Source organism: Pseudorca crassidens, chromosome 7 (assembly GCF_039906515.1).
Source record: "Pseudorca crassidens isolate mPseCra1 chromosome 7, mPseCra1.hap1, whole genome shotgun sequence".
In the NCBI taxonomy this organism is placed as follows: Eukaryota; Metazoa; Chordata; class Mammalia; order Artiodactyla; family Delphinidae; genus Pseudorca; species Pseudorca crassidens.
In genome coordinates this window covers 41,879,554-41,893,264 of record NC_090302.1, presented here as the reverse complement: position 1 = coordinate 41,893,264, position 13,711 = coordinate 41,879,554, and the positions used below count along the sequence as shown (strand labels likewise).

General features: G+C 42.6%; 1 long non-coding RNA gene across 1 annotated transcript; it reads right to left on the bottom strand.

The window, feature by feature from the left end:
- Positions 1–261: 261 nt before the first annotated feature.
- On the bottom strand, positions 262–12,934 carry LOC137227028 (uncharacterized). The gene is made up of 3 exons (XR_010944657.1): positions 12,471–12,934; positions 2,292–2,369; positions 262–851 (listed from the first exon to the last, which is right to left on the bottom strand). It is a non-coding gene; the product is annotated as an uncharacterized lncRNA (long non-coding RNA).
- Positions 12,935–13,711: the final 777 nt, after the last annotated feature.

Genomic DNA, 13,711 nt, shown 5'->3' with positions numbered 1-13,711 from the left:
TTCTGATGGTGGATGATTCTGAGAGCAAGCGCCAAGTTGCACCCTGTATGCACATTTAAGTCCCGTGGCTCACCGTCTACTAAATCCCACTGGCCAAAGCAAGTTCCATAGGCTAGGCCCACACAAATGGGATGGAGACGTAAACTCCACTCACAGTGGGAAGAGTTGGGTAGTGATTATTAACTGAGCAGTAATCCATGTTATTGCACTCCCTCCTCCCAAAGCTGATTTTGTCTCATGGGACTAAGCCAGAACTTCAACTTTCTTTATAAATTTATTTGTTTATTTACATTTTAGTTTTGGCTGCATTGGGTCTTCGTTGCTGCGTGTGAGCTTTCTCTAGTTGCAGCAAGCGGGGACTACTCTTCATTGTAGTGTGCGGGCTTCTCATTGCGGTGGCTTCTCTTGTTGCAGAGCACAGGCTCTAGGCACGTGGGCTTCAGTAGTTGTACTATGCGGGCTCAGTAGTTGTGGCTCGTGGGCTCTGGAGCGCAGGCTCAACAGTTGTGGCACATGGGCTTAGTAGCTCCGTGGCATGTGGGATCTTCCTGGACCAGGGCTCTAACCCACATCCCCTGCATTGGCAGGCGGATTCTTAACTACTGCACCACCAGGGAGGTCCCTCTACTTTCTAAACTAATTGCTGAAGAGGGGAATGAATATTACCAATCGTGCTTAAACTAATCACCCCGGGTTGTTGGGAGTCAACCCTTATGACCACTAGGGGAGTCTAGTGGTAAGGTGCTAGGCACAAGCAGTCCATCAATACAATTCATCCATCATATAGAGACTCACAGTAAATAGAAACACCGGCACAGAGACTCAGTGGTAGCTGGCATTCATTGTGTGTCCTGTGGAAGGATTGAAAGTGTTTAGACATGGAAATCCTCAGGGTCTGCTTGAATGTCCCCCATCTCTGGCCCCAGTCCCGAGTTCCTTGCTTTACCTCTGTACCTTCTCTGGCCTTCCCTTCTCTTGTTCTCCATTATTCTATCACTTCCCACCTTCCTTTTGGGTCCATAATGTGCTTTTGACCATGGAACCAAAGGAGTGATCCTGAGAGGTGAGGTTCTATAATAACTGTAGTTAATGATAATTAACATTTTCACTGCTTTTTAAGTGCCAAGCACTGTACTGATATTTTTATCTGTATGGCCTTTACCTTTGACCTAATGAGATGGCTGCTATTATTACTGTCATTTTACATATGGAGACATTGATGCTTCAAGAGGTCAAAGAAAGTGTCCAAGGTTACAAAATGAATAAAGGGTTGAGTTGGGATTCTAATGCAGGCGTGCCTTTCTCCAAAGTTATTCTCTTAACTTCTAAGCAAGTTTTCTATTAGGAATTTATAAATAAAAAGCACGTTAGAATAGTTTGAAGGTAGGAGAAATAATGTTCTTATTCAGAGTGAAGATCGTAAAGTTTAGTGGTATTGTGTCTTTTTTTTTGACAGTGTGGATATAGCAGAAGGCTTTAATTGAAAAAAAAATGTCAAAGTATTATGTTTATGGAGTTGTTAATTGTTTTATGGAGTAAGCTCATAAAAGTCACAGACCACAAAACATAATTACAGAATGCACTTGACATCAATTACAGGTAGTATCGATTTCATTAACTCACATCTTGTCCAGAAGCTATAAATTATGGGAAATAGGGAATGTATGCATCTTTCCCTTCTGAACGGCTAATCATATATCACTCACTACTGCATGTAAGGGGTTGGTGCTGAGCTGTCATATACCATGTTACATGTCGCTCCCTTTAACATTCAAGGAAACGTTTTTCTCTCAGAACTCACTCTTTGAAAGACCACAAAACTGTTGAACAATTTCGCTTTTGTCTTAAGAGGACCTGTTTTTCATATAACTTTGTGATTCTCAAAATGTCTTTCAGGGATCCGTGGCGGTCCCTGAGATCTATTCAAGGAGTCCCGGAGGTGAAAACTATGTTCTTCATAATACAAAGATGCCATTTGACTTTTGAACTCCCACTCTCTCATGAGTGTATGGTGGAGGTTTCCAGGGGCTGCACACATAGGGTATCACAACAGATTGGATGTAGAAACACATATGAGAATCCAGCTGTCTTCTATTAAGCCAGACATTAACACGATTGGAAATGTAAAGAGACATTAATGAGATTGGTAAAAATGTAAAGCCAGTACCAGGTTTACAGTCCCCCTTCAGCATTTCACTGAGATCACAAGACATACATTTTGTCCATTAATATTTCCCCGTGCCTTATCTTATGTTTTGCTTATTTCTCTTGTAAATGATTTCATTACTTACGTATTTTCCACACTGCTGTACTGAAAAAATGTTGAGTCATAGCTTCAGATAGGTTACTTGGTGCTGTCGGAAATGAAACTGTTGGCGGAAAGGATGGGTTAGTCTTAGAGCATGGTATGGGGATGCAATATTGAAGATTTTCATATAAATGTGCCCTCAAATTCAAATGCTGCATCTTCGAGACCGCAGCAAGGATCCTCCTGGGTATTGTGGAAACCGTTGCCACTCTGTCTAAATGGAGCGTACTTGCGTCCTGGAGTCTCTTCACTCTCTTTTCTCTAAATTTTGCGTATCCTTTTAAGGTACAGCCTCTCTCCTTCTCTCCAGCTCTCCTTTCCCAGTCCAGTAGAGTGCTTTCCCCCTTTCTTCTACTTTCCATTTATGTTCTCTATGACCTATTCTTAAAACATATTTTGTAATGCATTTCTTGAGTTCAGAATAAAAGGCTAGTACTCTCAGCATTACTTCATCTTCATTATTAGCCTCTTGTAACTCTCTCTGATTTAAGGGTATTGTACAATACTTGAGCTCTCTGCTAATGTGCATTACATTGGCACTGCAATCAGCGCACATTTCAAGGGCTTCAGTCAACAATAGTACCCAAAGCTTTGAATTCAAAATAAGTATAATTATTTTTGCAAACTGATGTCTAAAGAGAGAAGGGGATACGATGGGTCTGAAGCATGCAGTAAGGCACACCCTTTAACTTTAGTATTGTGTATGATGTACAGACGACTAATACGGAGCATTAGTTCATCAATTGTTACAGTTTTAATTAATGAACTAACATTTTGTTTTTGACTGAACTTGAGAATAACTTATCGTCTCTCTCCTAGTTGAACTGAATTGTAAACCTTCAAAGGGGAAAATAAAACTCTGGTAATGTTCGACTCCTGTGGCATTATCTCCAGTGTAATGGGTAGTTCATTTTGGGAAAGCTTTCTGCACTCTTTGTAGTGGGGTGGAGGTTGGTTAGGGTTGAATTCAGAGGGACTGACAGCCAATTAGCCTTGAGGATACGCCTCTCAAGTATGGATGAGTTCCTTGCTTTCCAAATGATGAGTTTCTCTCACTTATCTAAACTTATTTTGATAGTATATAGATGATATGAATGCTAACTTTTTTGACCACAGAATTCAGTGACATAGACCAACCACAATGAATTCAGGCAAGCAGAGGCCTCTCTTCAGGCCATTTTTGTAAAGACGCGACAAGTCATAATGTGATGAAAAAGAGTAAGCTCTCTAACAGACAACAGAACAACTGTATTGTTTTAAGTTTCCTAACTGTAGTTATTAAGTATTTCTTAGAAAATGATCCCTTGACTTAATACTTACAAAACCTACCACAGAAGAGCTTTCAGACAGAGTGTACTTATGGCATGGAGGAAGAAGTCCCCAAATTTGAGCTTGGTCCTCAAGGTCCTCCGTCTCCAACTTTCTAATCACATGGTACCACTTCATGCACTCTCTTCTGTGACTTGCTTGTCTTTTTGTGTGAAATACCTCAGTTCTCTTCTCATTCTCCCTGTTAATATAGAGTAGTGTAGTGGCTAAGAGCTCAAGTCCCAGAGTTTGGCATCTTTGGGTCTGAATCCACTTACTGGATACTTACGAGCCATGTGGGCTTGTTGCATGACCTCTTAAGACTAAGTTCATCATTAATAATATAGGAAAACAACAGGACAGACCTCTCAGGATTTTTAGCAGGATCGAATGACATGCAGTACATAAGTACTTAGAACCATGTCTGACATGTAATAAGCATTAAATAAGTGGGAAATATTATTATTTCTCCTTTAATACCTTAATTGAATTCAAACCTCTTCAGTGGGAACTTCCACATCTCCTAAGTTGGAATTGATTTTTCATCCCCACTTCTCACGGGACACTTTTCTTGTTTTCCCAGTTTTCCTTGGATTGTGATGGCTTGTGTGTCTGCCTCGTTCATTGGAGGGTGTGTGCTTTCAGGACTGAATCTGTGCCTCACTTGCCTGAGAATTTCTCACTCACCCGAGAACACTCAGCAGGGTGCCTTGCCCAGGGGATGAACTAAAACACATTCCCTGTGTGCCCTTAGCACTGTCATTTGTGCATAAAATACAATCACTGCCCTCAAGAAACTTGCCATCTGTTAGGGGAGATAAAGCTAAAACACATTTACCACTGGAGAGAGGAGAGAACTCCATGAAAGCCTGCACTGTCAAGAAATGCTTTCTGGAGAAGGGGAAGCATCTGGAGGGTCTGGATGGACTAATCCAGAAGGAGATATAGAGAGGGATATTTCTGGAAGATGGACCATGTTGATTAGAGTCTCTTAGTGCTGATAAAATTTACATACAGTGAACTGCACGGGTCTTAAAGAGTACAGTTGGATGTTTTTTTTTTTTTTTTTTTTCGGTATGCGGGCCTCTCACTGTTGTGGCCTCTCCCGTTGCGGAGCACAGGCTCCGGACGCGCAGGCCCAGCGGCCACGGCTCACGGGCCCAGCCGCTCCGCGGCATGTGGGATCCTCCCGGACCAGGGCACGAACCCGCGTCCCCTGCATCGGCAGGCGGACTCTCAACCACTGCGCCGCCAGGGAAGCCCCCCAGTTGGATGTTTTGATAAATGTATGTACTTGCCTGACTACCATCATTATAGAGAGAAAAAAATATTTCTGTGTCTCAGAAAGTTTCCCTCTTGCTCAGTTCCAGTCATTTGCCCTCCCATAGCACTCAGTTTTCTGATTTCCATAAACCAGTTTTTCTTGTTCTAGAAATAATATAAGTGGGATCATACACTGTGTATTCTTTTGAATCTAGCTTCTTTACTCATCAATGTTTTTGAGATTTATCCATGTTGTTTGTCAGTAATTCATTCTTTTTTTTTTTTTTTTTTTTTTTTTTTTTTTTTACTGTTGAACAGTATTCCATTGTTGGAATATATCACGATTTTTTTTTTCTGTTGATGGATGTTTGGATCACTTTTAGTTTTTAACTATTATGAGTTATGAATAATAAACATTCTTTTCAAGTGTTTTTGTGGACATTTTCATTATTTTTAGGGAAATACTGGATATGCACATTTATAGGTGAGATGTGCATTTAACTTTGAGAGACTGTCAACATTTTGTTAAGTGGTTGCACAGTTAAACACCTCTACTAGGAAATGAAGAGAAGATAAAAACCATTCATAATTATTCCCATATTTATCACTCTTGGTACTCTTTATTCATTCCTGTAGATCTGAGTTTCCATTTGCTTTCATTTCTCTCCAAATAATTTTTTAAAACCATTTCTTAGAATTTATTATTTCTGGTGATGAATGTCTTTATCATGTTTTCAGTGTCATGAAGTATCATGAAATATCGTACAGAATATTTTCACTTGATATCAAATTCTAGGTTGATAGATTTCCCTCTCCTGTCCTTATTCAGTAGCTAAAAAAAATTCTATTGTTTTCTGGCCTCCACTGTTACCACTGAGAACTCAATATTCATTTTTATTATTGTTTTCCTGTATGTAATGTGTCTTCTTTTCCCCTCTGAATGCTGTTATGATTCTTTTTACCTTTCGTTTTCAACTGCTTAATTGTAATGTTTCCAGATGTGGTTTAAAATTTTTTTTTAAAATTCTGCTTGGAAGTCCATGAAGTCCTGGAAGAGTAAGTTAATGTTCTTCCAGGCAGTTAAGTTACTGGCTGATCCCCTTGAACTTAGAGAGGCTTGGTTTTATTAAGGTGGGTATGTTTAATTTTGCTCTTAGTATTGATAGGGTGAATCCTTTAATGCAGAGATATATACTTTAATCCTAAGATGTGTCCTTCTTGGGTTTCAATGGAAAGCCCAGGGTGTTTACCAAAACTCTCTAACTTGGAAACTCTCAAACTTCAAACTCTTCCTGCTCTACAGTGGGCAGCATCAAATATTTCTGCTCGTCTCTCTCAGCCTTCCAGCTATTGCTGTCTTCTGGGTTTCTGAAGTCTCCCCGTACAAATGGAGAAAAATCAGCCAACGATTTGAGGGGAGTGTATATATCAGATTTGGTGGGTCCTTCCTTGGACGCTTTCATTTTCCGGATTTCCTTTCTTAATCTCCAGCTACTATGGAGGCCCTGGACTCTGTTCTCAGACACTTCAAGCCAGTAAGACTGCAGTTCTGCCTGAGTTGTACCTGTCAGCATCCCTTGGGTCGAGGAGCTCATTTAAGAGAAAAGCTGTAAAAGTGATGCTCACGTCCTCCCTTTCAAAGGTTTACTACCCTCCAGTTTATGTATACTTGTAGTTATGCTCCAGGGCCTTCAGATCGTTTTCTATTTTTAATAATTTGTCCAGAGATTTTAATTCTTAGCTGTTGGAGACTGATTCTGATACAGGCTACTGCTCCATGACTGCAACTGCAGCCTTCTGTATTTGTCTCCCAGTAAGGCTCTCTGATTAGAGATGAGTTTTGTGTGGAGAAAAATCGGTTTGGCTATGTGGGCTGGAGTATATAAGGCCTTAAAGGCTGGGCGATGGATATTTTATGTGATGGAGTAGACAATAGGGAAAGGGTCGTGTCTGAATTATAGATAGCTTTTGTTTTTAAATATTAGAATGATGCTGACATTTATTATAATTCATGGAGAGAATTGACATGTATTCAAATGAATTGGTATGGTATTTTCATCATTTACGTGACGCAAATGTCAGAACAGAGGTAAGACTCTCAATTTATCCTTGTAATTATAAGTCCTTCCCTCCCCTTTCTCCCTGCTCTGTCTTTTCCCTCTCCCTTCCCCTCCTTCTCTGCTTCCTTGTCTCATCTTTTCTCTCTCTTTTCCCATTTTCTTTATTTTCTTCAACTTTATGACTAATACATGAAAAAGGTACCAGAGCTATTTGAATATATTTCAGCAGTTCACATTTGGTCTTCAAAAAGAGTCCAGGAGGCTTCCCTGGTGGCGCAGTGGTTGAGAGTTCGCCTGCCAATGCAGAGGACATGGGTTCATGCCCCAGTCCGGGAAGATCCCACATGCCGCGGAGCGACTGGGCCTGTGAGCCATGGCCGCTGAGCCTGCACGTCCGGAGCCTGTGCTCCGCAGCGGGAGAGGCCGCAACAGTGAGAGGCCTGCATACCGCAAAAAAAAAAAAAAAAGTGTCCAAATATTTTACTTAGTAAAAGCATTTGTTTATATTTTTTTATTTTTACTATTCCCAGGGCTTAGCAAAATATTAAAACCAGGGAAATATTAAATTATATTAATACTATATCATTTCAAAAAAACATTGCGAAGCACCTGCAATTACAATTGATAACTCTGTGTAACAACTTGGAAAAGTGTTTTTTTTTTAATTTATATTAATTAATTTATTTTTGGCTGCGTTGGGTCTTCGTGGCTGATCACGGGCTTTCTCTAGTTGCGTCAAGCAGGGGCTACTCTTCGTTGCGGTACGTGGGCTTCTCATTGCCATGGCTTCTCTTGTCGCAGAGCACGGGCTCTAGGAGCACGGGCTTCAGTAGTTGTGGCTCGCGGGCTCTAGAGCGCCAGCTCAAGTAGTTGTAGCACATGGGCTTAGTTGCTCGGCTGCATGTGGGATCTTCCCTGAACGACCCCTGCATTGGCAGGTGGATTCTTAACCACTGTGCCACCAGGGAAGTCCTGGAAAAGTGGTTTTGATCAAAACATGATACAAAATTTTTATGTATAGTATAATGCAGACTGTGAAAATGTTATACACCTGACAAAGACTGGAAGGGAAAACACAAAATGTTAATAGCTGTATGATGATAGGCTTATGAATATTTATTTCCAAACTATTTTCAAAACAGAGAATTTGACTCTGTTAAAATTCTTGTTTTGTTAGAGGAACTTCAGTAGGAATACATGGGGCAATATTCTGGGTCCTCCATTAAACATCAGGATTTGGAGTTTAAATATTCCAGGATTCAGCAAGGTTACACCTTACGACCTACAATTTAAAAACTATCTTTCAACCAGGGTCTCCTGGTGACGACTTCCTTTCCCTATGCTTGGAAAGCTTGAACATGTCCGCTGGCTGATACAGGGTGCTGGTGTAATTCTGGTTATTTGTTGCCAACCTAGTGATGTGAATAGGCAGGAGGTGGTGGCATCACGATGTCTAGTAAAGCCTGAATGCTTTGATGTTTTTGGATGGAGAATCACAAGGTGCCGAGGGCACAAAGGGAAAAGAGGGGATGCAGCCTCAGGATAGAGGGTGAAGTTGGCAACACGCAGCTGATTGATCCTGCCCATCCTCATGCTTCTCCTCCACACTCTGACGCTTATGATGTGGTGCTGGGTGGAGGATGAGATCAGAGGACTGTGATGCGCTGTACTGACGGGTTCCTTGTGACGTCTGTAACTTTTGGTAAAAAAATGTTTACGTTGGTGGAGGGCATGTGGCATCGTAATGCTCACACCTAGGATTATCGTGACATTTCTAAACATAGCTAAACTAGTACCTGTGTTAGAGCTGGTGGGGATGCTATTAGCTGGGGTAACAGGCACAAACTGGGATGTACCAGGCAGCCGAACCATAAGGTCAACCTACCCGTAACCCAGGTGGCTTTGGGGCTGCACTAGGATAGTAATGTCTTCCAAGTTGGTTTTTGTCTTCCTGTGACCCCAGATCCTGGACCATCACTCTAGGCCATCAGTGAAGGAATAGGGTCCTGTCCCAGATGACACTTCCTAACTCTGGCTTTCCTCTGAGTCACCGAGGATTTTGAGCAGGGGCTGGAATGAGTAACATGATGTTTCACGCGGAAATGTCTGGCCAAAGAATATAGTATGGACTAGAAGGGCAAGAATTGTGAGTCAGGGAACCCAAGGAAGAGGTGGCTGCAGTGACTCAGCTCATTCTGTATAAACAGATAAAAAGCCCAGTTATCAGCACATCCTTTGTGGAGGGAGGGATGATAGTATCCATGCTCTTCCATTGCCTGACACCTCCTAATTTGTAACCCAGTGTGCCTTTTTTTTTTTTTTTTTTTGTGGTACGTGGGCCTCTCACTGTTGTGGCCTCTCCTGTTGCGGAGCACAGGCTCCGACGCGCAGGCTCAGCGGCCATGGCTCACGGGCCCAGCCGCTCCACGGCATGTGGGATCTTCCCGGACCGGGGCACGAACCTGTGTCCCCTGCATTGGCAGGCGGACTCTCAACCACTGCGCCACCAGGGGAGCCCTCTTTATACTTCTATAACGTTTGTTGGAGGCGTGTGTTACGTTCTGACTTCATCTCTTGCTGACTGTGTGATTTTGGTCTTGATTTGGCCTCTTGGAGACTCAGTTTCACCATTATCAGTAAAATGAAGTAATTGACTAAATGACCCACGCGCTACTTCTTGTTCTAAAATTCTATGAGTTTCTTACTTGATTTGGGGTCATCCATACAGATGTGACAATAGAAGCCACAGGCTTGGATGAGTAACCACGGGAGGATGAGAACCAAGAAAAGTCTAGCTGTTCGTTAGAAAAAGTGTGGTTTAATAATTGTGGTGACCATATTGTCTGACCCAAAATTTAGGGCCCAGAGACTAACAAGTATAAGTACTCTTAGAGCAATGATGGGACCAAACATCTTCAAAATCAAAGTTCTCCTGAAACTTTGATATGAAAACTATAGATATGGAAAGTCCACTTAACTGGTCATTGGAAGAAATAGGTTATGGTTCCCAATCTGTCACATTAACTCCCAGAGCTTCAGAGTTCTCGTTTGAAATAAAGGGAGTTGAAACAGATGGCTATCATGATCCTTTCCTGGCCCTGAACAGTGATTCTGAACTTCCCTGAAAGAAGACCTTTATTTAGAGTTGTTTAAATCCCTGTGCTGTCCAAGAGAGAATGTGTGCAGGGTAGGAGATGACAGCAAAGAAGAGATGATGTCCAGATAGAGACACACTGAATCTTTTCATCCTCCTTGCCTGACTTAGCTGAGAGGTTGACTAACGGAAAAAACCCTGATGTTTTTGATATATCATCAGATTCTGGTTTTGGAAATTCATCCCAGATTTAGTACATCACCTGCTATCTTGCTAATTGTAGACAAATGCTGTACAAGTGCTTAAGCTCACTAGAAGAGATTTGAGGGAAAGAAGAATGCATATAAGGTATCCAGTCACCCCAAATGATGCATGAAAAACACTGACCCCTGCTGGTAGTGTAAATGTCCCACAAAGACCCAGTACTCATCAAGTGAAGCCCCTTCCTTTGCAATGAACAGATCCTGTCTATTCCCACTGCCTGTCTACCTCCCTTCTCTCCCAAGATCCTTTGCACTCTAAGCCCCTTCAATACTCAGATCAAGGTTGTGCCTTTTCTTTAATGCATTTAGTGGCCCTTGTAATTACCCCTTTGCCTCAAAGGATGGGTGTGGAAATTAAATCAGGAAATTAAATATATTAAATATATATTGATTCTCATTGTTCTTAGCAGTTATTTTCTATAAAGTGACTTCAAACACTGAATTAGCAAATCCTGAACTACTGCTCCTAAAGGAAATACAGAGTTAGGTTCCTGTGAGCCCCTGGTTCACATTTTTGTCAACCAATCAATTCATTTGTTTTGTGTGGGTTTCTGTTTAAAGACACCTTATTTAATACATAGTGTTGGTTCATTAACATTGAACTCATGACCAATTGTACCATAACTCATGCTTGAATGGAGCCTCTCTAAAAAATGAATATCTCTGTAAAGCATATCACAGCCTTCCTGCCCTTAGGAACACTAGAAAGCACTTCAGCAACATGCTTGGGGGGCATTTTAAGCAGTGAAATCACCAAAAAAAAAAAGTTCACAAAAATGCAAAAGATGTGACACTAAATACTGTGACACTGTGAAAAGGATAGCTGTTCACAGCATGAGAGCTGAAAGAAGGCAAAGCCTCGCCTTGTTCAGCCTCAGCTGGGAAACTCAAATTTTCCTCCACACTATGTATGTCTGTGAATGACCACAAAAGTGCCATGAGTATTTATTTTGGGGTTACAAGTAAATTTTAGTGAGTAGGTGAATTCGTAATGTGGAATCCGTGAATAATGAAAATTTTCTGTATTAATTAAGGACTTAGAGACTGTAAAGACAAATTTACACTTAATTAGGTATTCAGTGCCATTATTGGAGGATTAAAACCAACCAGCTTTTATTAATTACCTACCAACCACCAGACATAGTGCTAGGCACTTCCATGTAATATCTCTCTATTTAGCATCAATCCTTGCAAGTAAGTAAAATGGAAACTCAGATTAAATTGACTAAGTTCACGCAGTTAATAAATACTTACACCCCCAAAGGCCATCTCTTTAGTTTGGGCAGCCATGGGATGGATACTCAGATTATTCCTATCACTTAACACGCATGAGTTTGGATTGGGTAGGGGTGGGAGGAGACAGAAGGATAAACTTGGGGGCTTAGTAGAGTTACCAGGATCCCGGGGTCTGAGCACTTCCAGGAGAGAGTGCGTGAAGCAGCACAGCGCTGTGATGGTGTGAGAAGCAAGTCAGCTGACCCTTAGCCTGGAGCCCGGGGGGCCTTCCCTCAGGCGCAGCCAGAAACAGAGGAAAGAACAGTGGGAGTCCTGACCCTTGGCAGCCCAGCAAGGGGATGAGGGGCTTTGCAGTGACTTCTCTGTGATTTCTCCCTGCTGGGCCTCCCTCTTTTTTAGCCTGTCTCTCTCTGTGCTTGATTTAGATCTTCAAATTCTCGTAGAGCATAGAGACCTAGGGAAAGAGGATTATGTTTAGCGCATTCTATGTGTTTTATGGAAGCGGGTTTTTATCTCAACAGCTAAATGGTAAGGGTGCCAAAGTTCGGGATCATGTGCTATCGTGCTGTGTTTTTGTAGCCTTTATAATACCTGGGATGCTGTCAGGCACGCAGTAGATACTGTACTTAGTAAAACCAAGGTTGATTGCCTTCGTTTCTTGCTGGAGGTTTATGGCTGTGAAGTAGGTGTGATTTGGGAGTTTACATCATTGATTTTCAAAAGTGAGGACACTCTCTTCTTTGGTCACCTCCTAGCAGCCTGGTGCCTTCAGCACTCTCACATTTGTCCCCGTGTGTTTCCCTCTTTCTGCCTCTCTGCCTCCGTCCCCGTGCTGGCGTTGACAGTGTCTTTCCAAAACATCAGGTCCCTTTGTCCCCTGATCCTGTTCTTGAACTGAACAACCCCCTCACAAGCGGGCCACGAGTCGAGTCACTTACCTCTGTCTGCAGAGGAGTTGATTTCCCCTGACAAGGTTTTGTCTGGTTTTCGTGGCACAGTTAGTAACAGCCCACGCATGTAGCAGTGTGTGACCAGGCTTCTTGCCGCAAACCGTGTAGTCGTCAGAACTGTCACGGTGTCAGAACAAGTTAATTCCACGCCAGCAGAAGGGCAGGCTGTAATAATACTGAGCCTCTGGAGAGGGGGCTGCCAGGAGGTGTGTGAGCTGCAGCCGCCCAGCCGCTTTGCTCCGTGGGCAGAGATGCGTGCTGCCAGGCGGCCTGCCATTCCCAGGGAGCCGGGTGGGAGCAGGCTTGGTGATTTCCTGTCGATCCTGTGCTGCTCCGGGTCCTGCCAGCTGTAATCTGGGAATGACAGTTTCAAAAGGGACCTTTGGAAGCTTTAAAGAACCTGTCTTTTCCTGGCAGAGGCTGAAAAGTGCTGTTGACCCTTCCATCTTAGTTCTTCTTTTTGCCGTTGTGGCTAATGAGAATGATGATGGGGTAGGTGCGTATTTGTGAGTTTCCCTGGAGACGGTTGCTGAGGAGCTGTTGGCCTTAAGGAGGGTTTTCTCCCGTGTTCTTTAAGAAATCCTTGGTTTCCGATGCTGGGTGGGGGGCAGGGGCGCGAGTCTGTGTTTCTTAGAGATGCGAGAGCTAAGAGCTCACCCAGTGCATGAAGGGAGAACAAGTACTGCTGCGTGGGGTATTTCTCCACAGCGGAAGTTTGGGGTTGTGGAGGAGAAATGCTGACGAGTATACAGACTGGGGGCTGTAGAAATTCACGGCTGCTCAGACACAAAGCACAGGCACTCAGTTAGCTGAAGTCGGAAGGCCTGGATTCCTGCTCAAGCCAGGAAGTCATAGTTACTTCTTAGATTAGGGCTTAACGATAAATGGGTTTTTTTTTTTTTTTAGAAAGGGGAAGAGTAAGGAGAAACATGGAGGACTTTGCCTGCAATTAAAGAGTAGTGAAAACCAAAGATCACTTTTTTTTTTCTAATGGTATATATGACACCTGGGGATGTGTGATTCCTCTTAGAACATTTGCTTCTTTAGAGCTGCTGTAGTTTCTCCTGAAGTGATTTTAGGAACTGGTGAGTGAAGAGCAGTCTTTCTTCAGAAATGAAGAGTTGTCTTGTCGAAGACCTGGTGCCAGATTTACTGACTCAACCCAGCACCTACATAGACCAGCTCAGTTCAGAGACATCTGGGGAAGCCTACAGACTGAGGTAGTGAAA